The sequence below is a fragment of the Eleutherodactylus coqui genome, chromosome 5, assembly GCF_035609145.1.
Source record: "Eleutherodactylus coqui strain aEleCoq1 chromosome 5, aEleCoq1.hap1, whole genome shotgun sequence".
Lineage (NCBI taxonomy): Eukaryota > Metazoa > Chordata > Amphibia > Anura > Eleutherodactylidae > Eleutherodactylus > Eleutherodactylus coqui.
The window spans coordinates 271,660,259-271,671,743 of NC_089841.1; the positions used below are offsets into that span (position 1 = coordinate 271,660,259).

General features: G+C 60.0%; 1 protein-coding gene and 1 long non-coding RNA gene across 2 annotated transcripts in view; one reads left to right on the plus strand and one right to left on the minus strand.

Moving 5' to 3' along the window:
- The window catches only part of GNG7 (G protein subunit gamma 7), a 36,325-nt gene extending 34,141 nt beyond the window's left edge, over positions 1-2,184 (minus strand). The window contains exon 1 of the mRNA XM_066604683.1: positions 2,084-2,184. The gene's annotated coding sequence lies outside the window, so the exon portion shown is untranslated. The remainder of the gene's footprint in view (positions 1-2,083) is intronic.
- A 126-nt stretch (positions 2,185-2,310) lies between these two features.
- On the plus strand, positions 2,311-5,535 carry LOC136628629 (uncharacterized). The gene is made up of 3 exons (XR_010792894.1): positions 2,311-2,655; positions 3,213-3,320; positions 4,846-5,535. It is a non-coding gene; the product is annotated as an uncharacterized lncRNA (long non-coding RNA).
- The last annotated feature ends 5,950 nt before the right edge of the window (positions 5,536-11,485 follow it).

Genomic DNA, 11,485 nt, shown 5'->3' on the forward strand with positions numbered 1-11,485 from the left:
GTCCCTCGCCCCGCTGTACGGTCCTCCCCGCTGTACTGTCCCTCGTCCTGCTGTACGGTCCTCCCCGCTGTACTGTCCCTCGTCCTGCTGTACGGTCCTCCCCGCTGTAGTGTCCCTCCCCTTGCTGCACGGTCCTCCCCGCTGTAGTGTCCCTCGCCCCGCTGCACGGTCCTCCCCGCTGTAGTGTCCCTCGCCCCGCTGCACGGTCCTCCCCGCTGTAGTGTCCCTCGCCCCGCTGCACGGTCCTCCCCGCTGTAGTGTCCCTCGCCCCGCTGCACGGTCCTCCCCGCTGTAGTGTCCCTCGCCCCGCTGCACGGTCCTCCCCGCTGTAGTGTCCCTCGCCCCGCTGCACGGTCCTCCCTGCTGTAGTGTCCCTCGCCCCGCTGCACGGTCCTCCCTGCTGTAGTGTCCCTCGCCCCGCTGCACGGTCCTCCCTGCTGTAGTGTCCCTCGTCCCGCTGCACGGTCCTCCCTGCTGTAGTGTCCCTCGTCCCGCTGCACGGTCCTCCCTGCTGTAGTGTCCCTCGCCCCGCTGCACGGTCCTCCCTGCTGTAGTGTCCCTCGCCCCGCTGCACGGTCCTCCCTGCTGTAGTGTCCCTCGCCCCGCTGCACGGTCCTCCCTGCTGTAGTGTCCCTCGCCCCGCTGCACGGTCCTCCCTGCTGTAGTGTCCCTCGCCCCGCTGCACGGTCCTCCCTGCTGTAGTGTCCCTCGCCCCGCTGCACGGTCCTCCCTGCTGTAGTGTCCCTCGCCCCGCTGTACGGTCCTCCCTGCTGTAGTGTCCCTCGCCCCGCTGTACGGTCCTCCTTGCTTTAGTGTCCCTCGCCCCGCTGTACGGTCCTCCCTGCTGTAGTGTCCCTCGCCCCGCTGTACGGTCCTCCCCGCTGTAGTGTCCCTCGCCCCGCTGTACGGTCCTCCCTGCTGTAGTGTCCCTCGCCCCGCTGCACGGTCCTCCCCGCTGTAGTGTCCCTCGCCCCGCTGTACGGTCCTCCCTGCTGTACTGTCCCTCGCCCCGCTGCACGGTCCTCCCTGCTGTAGTGTCCCTCGCCCCGCTGTACGGTCCTCCCTGCTGTAGTGTCCCTCGCCCCGCTGTACGGTCCTCCCTGCTGTAGTGTCCCTCGCCCCGCTGTACGGTCCTCCCTGCTGTAGTGTCCCTCGCCCCGCTGTACGGTCCTCCCTGCTGTAGTGTCCCTCGCCCCGCTGTAGTGTCCCTCGCCCCGCTGTACGGTCCTCCCTGCTGTAGTGTCCCTCGCCCCGCTGTACGGTCCTCCCTGCTGTAGTGTCCCTCGCCCCGCTGTACGGTCCTCCCCTCTGCAGAGTCTCTCCCTCGCTGTAAAGGGCACAAGCAGAGCAGCCTTGACCCGTTCTCCTGCGCAGCTGATCACATAGTGGGCGTTGGTTGCGGGCGTGCAGATACAGCGGCACGGTCGCTGGCAGGGTGCGGCCCGGGGGCACACCACTCTTGCTAGTTGCAGCACGCAGTGATGGAGTCCGGCTGTTCATTACTGACGGTTTTCTGCTTATTAGCGGCACTCTACACCGCGCACTTGTTGCCCAATCATCCCTGGAAACAGCAGATCCAGGCGGTACGGCCCCCGCGGTCGTTGGTGCCTGCAGTCCGTGTGAGCAGCGGCGGATCAGACGCAGCAGTTCTGTGGCCAATGGACGACCTCCGCTGCCTCCACTCCAGTGAACGACTATCGCTCCTGCGTAAGCCAGCCGTCCGCGGGGTGTCGTGTGCCCAACGTCCACACCTTCAGGGCGGCTTCACATGAGGCGTAGGAACGAGCCAGGCCACCCAGAGGGGCAGATGCACAGGCTTGTAGCCCATCACTATCACGGGGTGCAGGGAGAAGCCTGTCCATCAGCCGGACACAGCAGAGGCCAGTGCACTGAGCTGCACACTACAGCCACCAGGGGGCGCCTACCTGCAGCGCCTCCGAGCGACAGCAGGCACCTGGGAGGCCCCCGCCGCCACAGGAAGGCCCGCAGCGCCACCGTCGTGAACCGGCCACACAGCGCGACATGCAACGCTAAACACAGGGTGAGCAACCCCCGCCCTCTCCCCGGTCACATGACCTCTCACCCGCGGGCTCCGGGCGCAGCATCAGCCGCCTCTTCTATCCAAGATGAACGCAAGGGGCGGGGCCGGGGGCGCGCGGTGGGAGGGCAGTGCGCATGCCCGGGGTCGTGAGCGCGCGGCGGAGGAGGAGCACGGCGCGGCGGCCCGGGACGCATATTACCAAAGGAGGCCTGAGTTCTCCTATGGGGCCGATTCAGCCAATCAGCTGGCTGGAATCGGCACCACGTGACACAGCGGCGTGCCCGCGCATTGCCGTGCACAGGATTGTGCTGCCTGAGTTCTCCTGTGCGGCCGATTCAGCCAACAGCGGCGTGCCCGCGCATTGCCGTGCACAGGATTGTGCCTTGCCCGCGGTTTACATGCCACTCGTGTGTGGCACAGACAGTTATTGATTTGGCAGGTATTTTTGGTCCTTTTTGGCAGGTATTTTTTGTGCTTTTTGGCAGGTATTTTTTGTGCTTTTGCCAAAGGTGATTATTTCTTTTGCGCACGTGGATTTGCCAGTGGAAGTTTTACATCTTTTGCGCAAGTGGATTTGCCAGCGGACGTTTTACACAGGACTACTAAAAGCCAAGGTAAGCTGCTGCATCTGCTCATTTAATTGCGCTCTTACTTCCCCTGCGCGCATTGGCGGAGAGGCGGCCAATTCTGCATGCCGCTGCATTGTCCACGAGCGCGATCCCCAGCATGCCGCTGCATTGTCGCCGCGATCCCCAGCATGCCGCTGCATTGTCCACGAGCGCGATCCCCAGCATGCCACTGCATTGTCCACGAGCGCGATCCCCAGCATGCCGCTGCATTGTCGCCGCGATCCCCAGCATGCCGCTGCATTATCGCCATGCCGCTGCATTGTCCACGAGCGCGATCCCCAGCATGCCGCTGCATTGTCGCCGCGATCCCCAGCATGCCGCTGCATTGTCGCCGCGATCCCCAGCATGCCGCTGCATTGTCCACGAGCACGATCCCCAGCATGCCGCTGCATTGCTATGTGTGGAGACGCGGTTACCAGAGATTTGTGCGCTGTGCGCTGCTACGTGTGGAGACAACACCCAAGATTTGTGCGCTACGTGTGGTGAGTACGTCACCTGAGATTTGCGTGACGCCACCTGACGCAACCTGTCTTTTTTTGCAGATTTGTGCGCCTTATTGCAAAATAACGTGTGGAGAGGATCCTGACGTTTGGACGCGTTTCGAGAAGAATTTCGCTTTGCTCGGACACCATCTGACATCACTCAGCGAGGTAAGCTGCTGCATCTGCCAAATTTTTCATTGCTTGCATATGCTCATGTGTACATGCATGCGTGCCTGTATGCATACATGCCTGTATGCGTACATGCATGCATGCCTTATGCGTGCCTGCGTGTATGCGTACGTGCGTGCCTGTATGCCTATGTGCGGGCATGCGTGCCGTATGCGTGCGGGCATGCGTGCCGTATGCGTGCGGGCATGCGTGCCGTGTGCGGGCATGCGTGCATGCCTTGCGCGGGCATGCGTGCATGCCTTATGCGTGCGGGCATGCGTGCATGCCTTATGCGTGCGGGCATGCGTGCATGCCTTATGCGTGCGGGCATGCGTGCATGCCTTATGCGTGCGGGCATGCATGCCTTATGCGTGCGGGCATGCATGCCTTATGCGTGCGGGCCTGCATGCCTTATGCGTGCGGGCATGCATGCCTTATGCGTGCGGGCATGCATGCCTTGTGCGTGCGGGCATGCATGCCTTGTGCGTGCGGGCATGCATGCCTTGTGCGTGCGGGCATGCATGCCTTATGCGTGCGGGCATGCATGCCTTATGCGTGCGGGCATGCATGCCTTATGCGTGCGGGCATGCGTGCATGCCTTATGCGTGCGGGCGTGCATGCCTTATGCGTGCGGGCGTGCATGCCTTATGCGTGCGGGCGTGCATGCCTTATGCGTGCGGGCGTGCATGCCTTATGCGTGCGGGCCTGCATGCCTTATGCGTGCGGGCCTGCATGCCTTATGCGTGCGGGCATGCGTGCCTTATGCGTGCGGGCGGGCATGCGTGCCTTGTGCGTGCGGGCGGGCATGCGTGCCTTGTGCGTGCGGGCATGCGTGCGTGCCTTGTGCGTGCGGGCATGCGTGCATGCCTGTATGCGTGCGTGCATGCATTATGCGTACATGCGCGCATTATGTGTACACGCATGCCTGTATGTGTACACGCATGCCTTATGTGTACACGCATGCCTCTGTGTACACGCATTCCTGTATGCGTACACACATGCGTGGCTGTATGCCTATGTGCGTGCATGCGTGCCTTGTGCGTACAGGCATGCGTGCGTGCCTGTATGCGGACAGGCATGCGTGCGTGCCTGTATGCGGACAGGCATGCACGCGTGCCTGTATGCGGACAGGCATGCACGCGTGCCTGTATGCGGACAGGCATGCACGCGTGCCTGTATGCGGACAGGCATGCACGCGTGCCTGTATGCGGACAGGCATGCACGCGTGCCTGTATGCGGACAGGCATGCACGCGTGCCTGTATGCGGACATGCACGCGTGCCTGTATGCGTACGTGCGTATGCATGCATTTATGTATAGATGCACGCATGCGTGTACATGCATGCAGATGCACACATGCATGCATAGATGCACACATGCATGTATGCATGCGTAGATGCATGCATAATTCTTCTGACCTGGTTGGGGGAGTAGTGGTCATTGTAAGTGGGTTGAGCGGATCTAGGAATCAGTAATACTGGTGGGATGTGACTGTTAACCTGCTGATTTCTCGTCATTTCCTGCAGATCTGACGTCCTTGAGAACGGGAAGGCTGGCAGACAGTGAAGAGACCCTCGTCGTTCAGCAATCTTTAAACCCTTCTTTTAATGCACTGTTTTTTCCCAGTGACTCCCTTGTTTTTAATACGCTTTTTAAAAAAAATAATTATGACGGAGGATCCTGAAAAACTGCGCAATATTTTACTGCAATGCATTAAACAGAAAAGACCCATAAACACAGCGGCCTTTTGTCTATGTCACAAAGGCTGCTAGGTGTCATAATTAAGGATGAGCGAGTATACTTGCTAAGGTACTACTCGTTCGAGTAATGTGCCTTAAACGAGTGTCTCCCTGCTCGTCCTTAAAGATTCGGGGGCCGCCGTGAGGGAGAGCGGGGAGGAACGGAGGGGAGATCTCTCTCTATCTCCCCTGCGACTCACCTGTCAGCCGCAGCGGTCCCCGAATCTTTATGGACGAGCAGGGAGATACTCGTCTAAGGCACATTACTCGAACGAGTAGTACCTTAGCAAGTATACTCGCTCATCCTTAATTATGACACCTAGCAGCCTTTGCAAACTTGGATTGGTGTAGGAAAACTAAGTGTTCCTCAAAATTCTGAAAAGTAATGTTAAATTTGTACGTCTCCTAGATGGAAAAAATAAATGTACAAAAGTTTTAAACCGTGCTTCCAGAATAAAGTGAACAGATGGAAATCTATATGTTTGCAGAGATTTGTACAGTATGTTGGCACTCATTTTATATATGACATTTGACAATGTGAAAAAATGAAAATTCAAAATTGTGCAAAGTAGCAATTTTAATAAATATACACAACTTTTAACAGTCCTTTTTTACTACCTAACAGAAGTACAACAAGGGGAAGAAAAAAATGTCACAGTCACTTGGATATGCAAAACCTTTACGGACTTATGATATGTCAAGTGACACATGTAAAGTTCCAAGTTTTCAGTCTGTCACTAAGGCGCAAACAGGCTTGTTCTCTAAGGGGATAAATAGCTTAGTGTATAAACTGTGAACCGACTAACGAGGGACAGTGAGCAGCATCACATGCAACCGGACAATCTTCATCGTACTGCTCCATCAGATCCTGATGATGGATTTCCATAGCAGGTGATGGGCCATTTCCAGCTTTTAAGCGTCCTCCGGAGCCAACATCTGGGAACTTCTGGCTCTCTGGTGATTCAACTCTGTGGTTGCGAGCAGCGGAAACGGTTACCACAGTGCAGTATTCTGACCAAAACGTATCAGCTGACCTAGAAGGAGGAAGAAAAAAAAAATTAACCCTGCCTGCAATTGGCTTAATTCCGTGGGTTTTCATAGTTCTTGCACTGTCCCTGCTTTTCTTCACTCCTACTTTAATAGATAAAGACATCGTATTTGGACAATTGGTATGTTTCTCCGAAGGTTTGTTCAGTTAGTGCAGATTAGGTGCAGTATTGTGATGGAACCGGTACGAGTGCTAAAAAAAGGAATTAAATGCTCAAATCTAATGTTATGTCTTTTTCGCCCAATAAGACGAATTTAACACAGCAAGTGTGTGAGAGAGAGAGAGGGGGTGGCTGAGTAAGTGGGTGAGCATACATGCATGTATACATACATGCACGCATACAGGCATGCATGCACACAGGAACGCGTGCGTGTACGCATAAGGCATGCACGCATACAGGCACGCGTGCGTGTACGCATAAGGCATGCATGCACGCACATAGGCATACAGGCATGCATGTACGCATACAGGCATGCATGTGTGTACGCATACAGGCATGCGTGTACACACAGGCATGCGTGTACGCATAATGCGTGTACGCATAATGCGCGCATGTACGCATAAGGCATGCACGTACGCATAAGGCACGCACGCATAAGGCATGCACTCACGCATAAGGCACGCACGCATAAGGCATGCACTCACGCATAAGGCACGCACGCACACAGGCATGCACGCAGGCATGCATGTACGCATGCCCGTACGCATAAGGCATGCACGCATGCCCGTACGCATAAGGCATGCACGCATGCCCGTACGCATAAGGCACGCATGCCCGCACGCATAAGGCACGCACGCATGCCCGCACGCATAAGGCACGCATGCCCGCACGCATAAGGCACGCATGCCCGCACGCATAAGGCACGCATGCACGCACGCATAATGCATGCATGCCCGCACGCATAAGGCATGCACGCATAAGGCATGCCCGCACGCATAAGGCATGCACGCATGCCCGCACAAGGCATGCACGCATGCCCGCACGCATACGGCACGCATGCCCGCACGCATACGGCACGCATGCCCGCACGCATACGGCACGCATGCCCGCACATAGGCATACAGGCACGCACGTACGCATACACGCAGGCACGCATGTACGCATAAGGCATGCATGCATGTACGCATACAGGCATGTACGCATACAGGCACGCATGCATGTACACATGAGCATATGCAAGCAATGAAAAATTTGGCAGATGCAGCAGCTTACCTCGCTGACTGATGTCAGATGGTGTCCGAGCAAAGCGAAATTCTTCTCGAAACGCGTCCAAACGTCAGGATCCTCTCCACACGTTATTTTGCAATAAGGCGCACAAATCTGCAAAAAAAGACAGGTTGTGTCAGGTGGCGTCACGCAAATCTCAGGTGACGTACTCACCACACGTAGCGCACAAATCTTGGGTGTTGTCTCCACACGTAGCAGCGCACAGCGCACAAATCTCTGGTAACCGCGTCTCCACACATAGCAATGCAGCGGCATGCTGGGGATCGTGCTCGTGGACAATGCAGCGGCGACCATGCATGCAGCGGCATGCTGGGGATCGCGGCGACAATGCAGCGGCATGCTGGGGATCGCGCTCGTGGACAATGCAGCGGCGACCATGCATGCAGCGGCATGCTGGGGATCGCGGCGACAATGCAGCGGCATGCTGGGGATCGCGCTCGTGGACAATGCAGCGGCGCCCATGCATGCAGCGGCATGCTGGGGATCGCGGCGACAATGCAGCGGCATGCTGGGGATCGCGGCGACAATGCAGCGGCATGCTGGGGATCGCGGCGACAATGCAGCGGCATGCTGGGGATCGCGGCGACAATGCAGCGGCATGCTGGGGATCGCGCTCGTGGACAATGCAGCGGCATGGCGAAAATGCAGTGGCATGCTGGGGATCGCGCTCGTGGACAATGCAGCGGCATGCTGGGGATCGCGGCGACAATGCAGCGGCATGCTGGGGATCGCGCTCGTGGACAATGCAGCGGCATGCTGGGGATCGCGCTCGTGGACAATGCAGCGGCATGGCGAAAATGCAGTGGCATGCTGGGGATCGCGCTCGTGGACAATGCAGCGGCATGCTGGGGATCGCGGCGACAATGCAGCGGCATGCTGGGGATCGCGCTCGTGGACAATGCAGCGGCATGCTGGGGATCGCGCTCGTGGACAATGCAGCGGCATGGCGAAAATGCAGTGGCATGCTGGGGATCGCGCTCGTGGACAATGCAGCGGCATGCTGGGGATCGCGGCGACAATGCAGTGGCATGCTGGGGATCGCGCTCGTGGACAATGCAGCGGCATGCTGGGGATCGCGCTCGTGGACAATGCAGCGGCATGGCGAAAATGCAGTGGCATGCTGGGGATCGCGCTCGTGGACAATGCAGCGGCATGCTGGGGATCGCGGCGACAATGCAGCGGCATGCTGGGGATCGCGCTCGTGGACAATGCAGCGGCATGCTGGGGATCGCGCTCGTGGACAATGCAGCGGCATGCAGAATTGGCCGCCTCTCCGCCAATGCGCGCAGGGGAAGTAAGAGCGCAATTAAATGAGCAGATGCAGCAGCTTACCTTGGCTTTTAGTAGTCCTGTGTAAAACGTCCGCTGGCAAATCCACTTGCGCAAAAGATGTAAAACTTCCACTGGCAAATCCACGTGCGCAAAAGAAATAATCACCTTTGGCAAAAGCACAAAAAATACCTGCCAAAAAGCACAAAAAATACCTGCCAAAAAGGACCAAAAATACCTGCCAAATCAATAACTGTCTGTGCCACACACGAGTGGCATGTAAACCGCGGGCAAGGCACAATCCTGTGTGCACACGAGTGCATGGCAAGGCACTGAGCATGTGAAAGCGCGGGCAAAGCACAATCCTGTGCACGGCAATGCGCGGGCACGCCGCTGTTGGCTGAATCGGCCGCACAGGAGAACTCAGGCAGCACAATCCTGTGCACGGCAATGCGCGGGCACGCCGCTGTGTCACGTGGTGCCGATTCCAGCCAGCTGATTGGCTGAATCGGCCCCATAGGAGAACTCAGGCCTCCTTTGGTAATATGCGCCCGGGACTCGGCGAGTGGAGCTTTGGGGGCGGCGTGTACCCCGGCGAGTGGAGCTTTGGGGGCGGCGTGTGCCTCGGCGGGTGGAGGTTTAGGGGCGGGGTGGACCCCGGCAGGTCGGGCATGATTTGAGTATATCTGCATGAATGGAGCGGCCACATTAAAGGGGCGCTGCGGGACTTGTATTCTTCCTATTGCTGAGTGACTGGTGACGGCCGGGAGCGCCGCTCAGATCCCTCCGATCAGCGGCTTCCTGGGGTCCGCGTCACTGCGGTCATCACAGCACAGCGCCTCCTGCAGATCCGCCGCAGTACTAGCCCGGGCCACCGCGCTGTGGTCAGTGCCATCTGCTTTCTTCAAGGACAATAGTGACAACAGTGGGGGGATCTGAGCCTCAATCGCCGCCGCCTCGGCCCCCCCACTGCTCGGATCCCCGCCGCCTCGGTTCCCCCCACTGCTCGGATCCCCGCCGCCTCGGTTCCCCCCACTGCTCGGATCCCCGCCGCCTCGGTTCCCCCCACTGCTCGGATCCCCGCCGCCTCGGTTCCCCCCACTGCTCGGATCCCCGCCGCCTCGGCCCCCCCCACTGCTCGGATCCCCGCCGCCCCGGTTCCCCCCCACTGCTTGGATCCCCGCCGCCTCGGCCCCCCCACTGCTCGGATCCCCGCCGCCTCGGTTCCCCCCACTGCTCGGATCCCCGCCGCCTCGGTTCCCCCCACTGCTCGGATCCCCGCCGCCTCGGCCCCCCCCACTGCTCGGATCCCCGCCGCCTCGGCCCCCCCCACTGCTCGGATCCCCGCCGCCCCGGTTCCCCCCCACTGCTCGGATCCCCGCCGCCCCGGTTTCCCCCCACTGCTCGGATCCCCGCCACCTCGGTTTCCCCCCACTGCTCGGATCCCCGCCGCCTCAGTCCCCCCACTGCTCGGATCCCCGACGCCTCGGCCCCCCCCACTGCTCGGATCCCCGATGCCTCGGTTCCCCCCCACTGCTCGGATCCCCGACGCCTCGGTTCCCCCCCCACTGCTCGGATCCCCGACGCCTCGGTTCCCCCCCCACTGCTCGGATCCCCGCCGCCTCGGTTCCCCCCCCACTGCTCGGATCCCCGCCGCCTCGGTTCCCCCCCCACTGCTCGGATCCCCGCCGCCTCGGTTCCCCCCCCACTGCTCGGATCCCCGCCGCCTCGGTTCCCCCCCACTGCTCGGATCCCCGCCGCCTCGGTTCCCCCCCCACTGCTCGGATCCCCGCCGCCTCGGTTCCCCCCCACTGCTCGGATCCCCGCCGCCTCGGTTCCCCCCCACTGCTCGGATCCCCGCCGCCTCGGTTCCCCCCCACTGCTCGGATCCCCGCCGCCTCGGTTCCCCCCCACTGCTCGGATCCCCGCCGCCTCGGTTCCCCCCCACTGCTCGGATCCCCGCCGCCTCGGTTCCCCCCCACTGCTCGGATCCCCGCCGCCTCGGTTCCCCCCCACTGCTCGGATCCCCGCCGCCTCGGTTCCCCCCCACTGCTCGGATCCCCGCCGCCTCGGTTCCCCCCCACTGCTCGGATCCCCGCCGCCTCGGTCCCCCCACTGCTCGGATCCCCGACGCCTCGGCTCCCCCCCACTGCTCGGATCCCCGACGCCTCGGCTCCCCCCCACTGCTCGGATCCCCGACGCCTCGGCTCCCCCCCACTGCTCGGATCCCCGACGCCTCGGCTCCCCCCCACTGCTCGGATCCCCGACGCCTCGGCCCCCCCACTGCTCGGATCCCCGCCGCTGTCACAAAAGTCAGTGAAGAAAGCAGATAGCGCTGACACAAAAACACCTCGCATCACTTTAGCGAAGTAGCGCTCGTCCGGCGCAGCTGACGGTTACGCTGGGGGATCGGCAAGTGTTTCTTATTGTTTGCGCTGGGTGGCCCTCCATCACCCTCAGCAGCTCATCACGCGCCGCCGTGCCATGCTTTGCCGGCCCCATTAATAACAGTGGGTGATGCAAGGCGTTCCACAGGATTGGCCAAACATAAGAATTGCCGCCATTTTTTTCCGGCACCGCGATGCGTATGGGACGTCGTTCAAAAGAAAGGGGTTCAAGTCTCTGCAGCTCACAACACGTCTGTGAAAGCGGCCTGAAGAGGGCGCACCTGGGGCTGCAGACCACCAGGGGACCGGCTGCAGTATTTTTTACAGCCTTATTGACTGTAATAGGTCAGTCCGTGGCAAATATGGACAGCTTTCTGTGTGCAGGGAAGGCTGTCAATCAGTGATGGCTCCGCCCACTGGACTGCACATACAGAAGATAGCTGTCAATCAGTGTTGGCTCCGCTCATTGGACTATACATACAGAGGTAGCTGTCA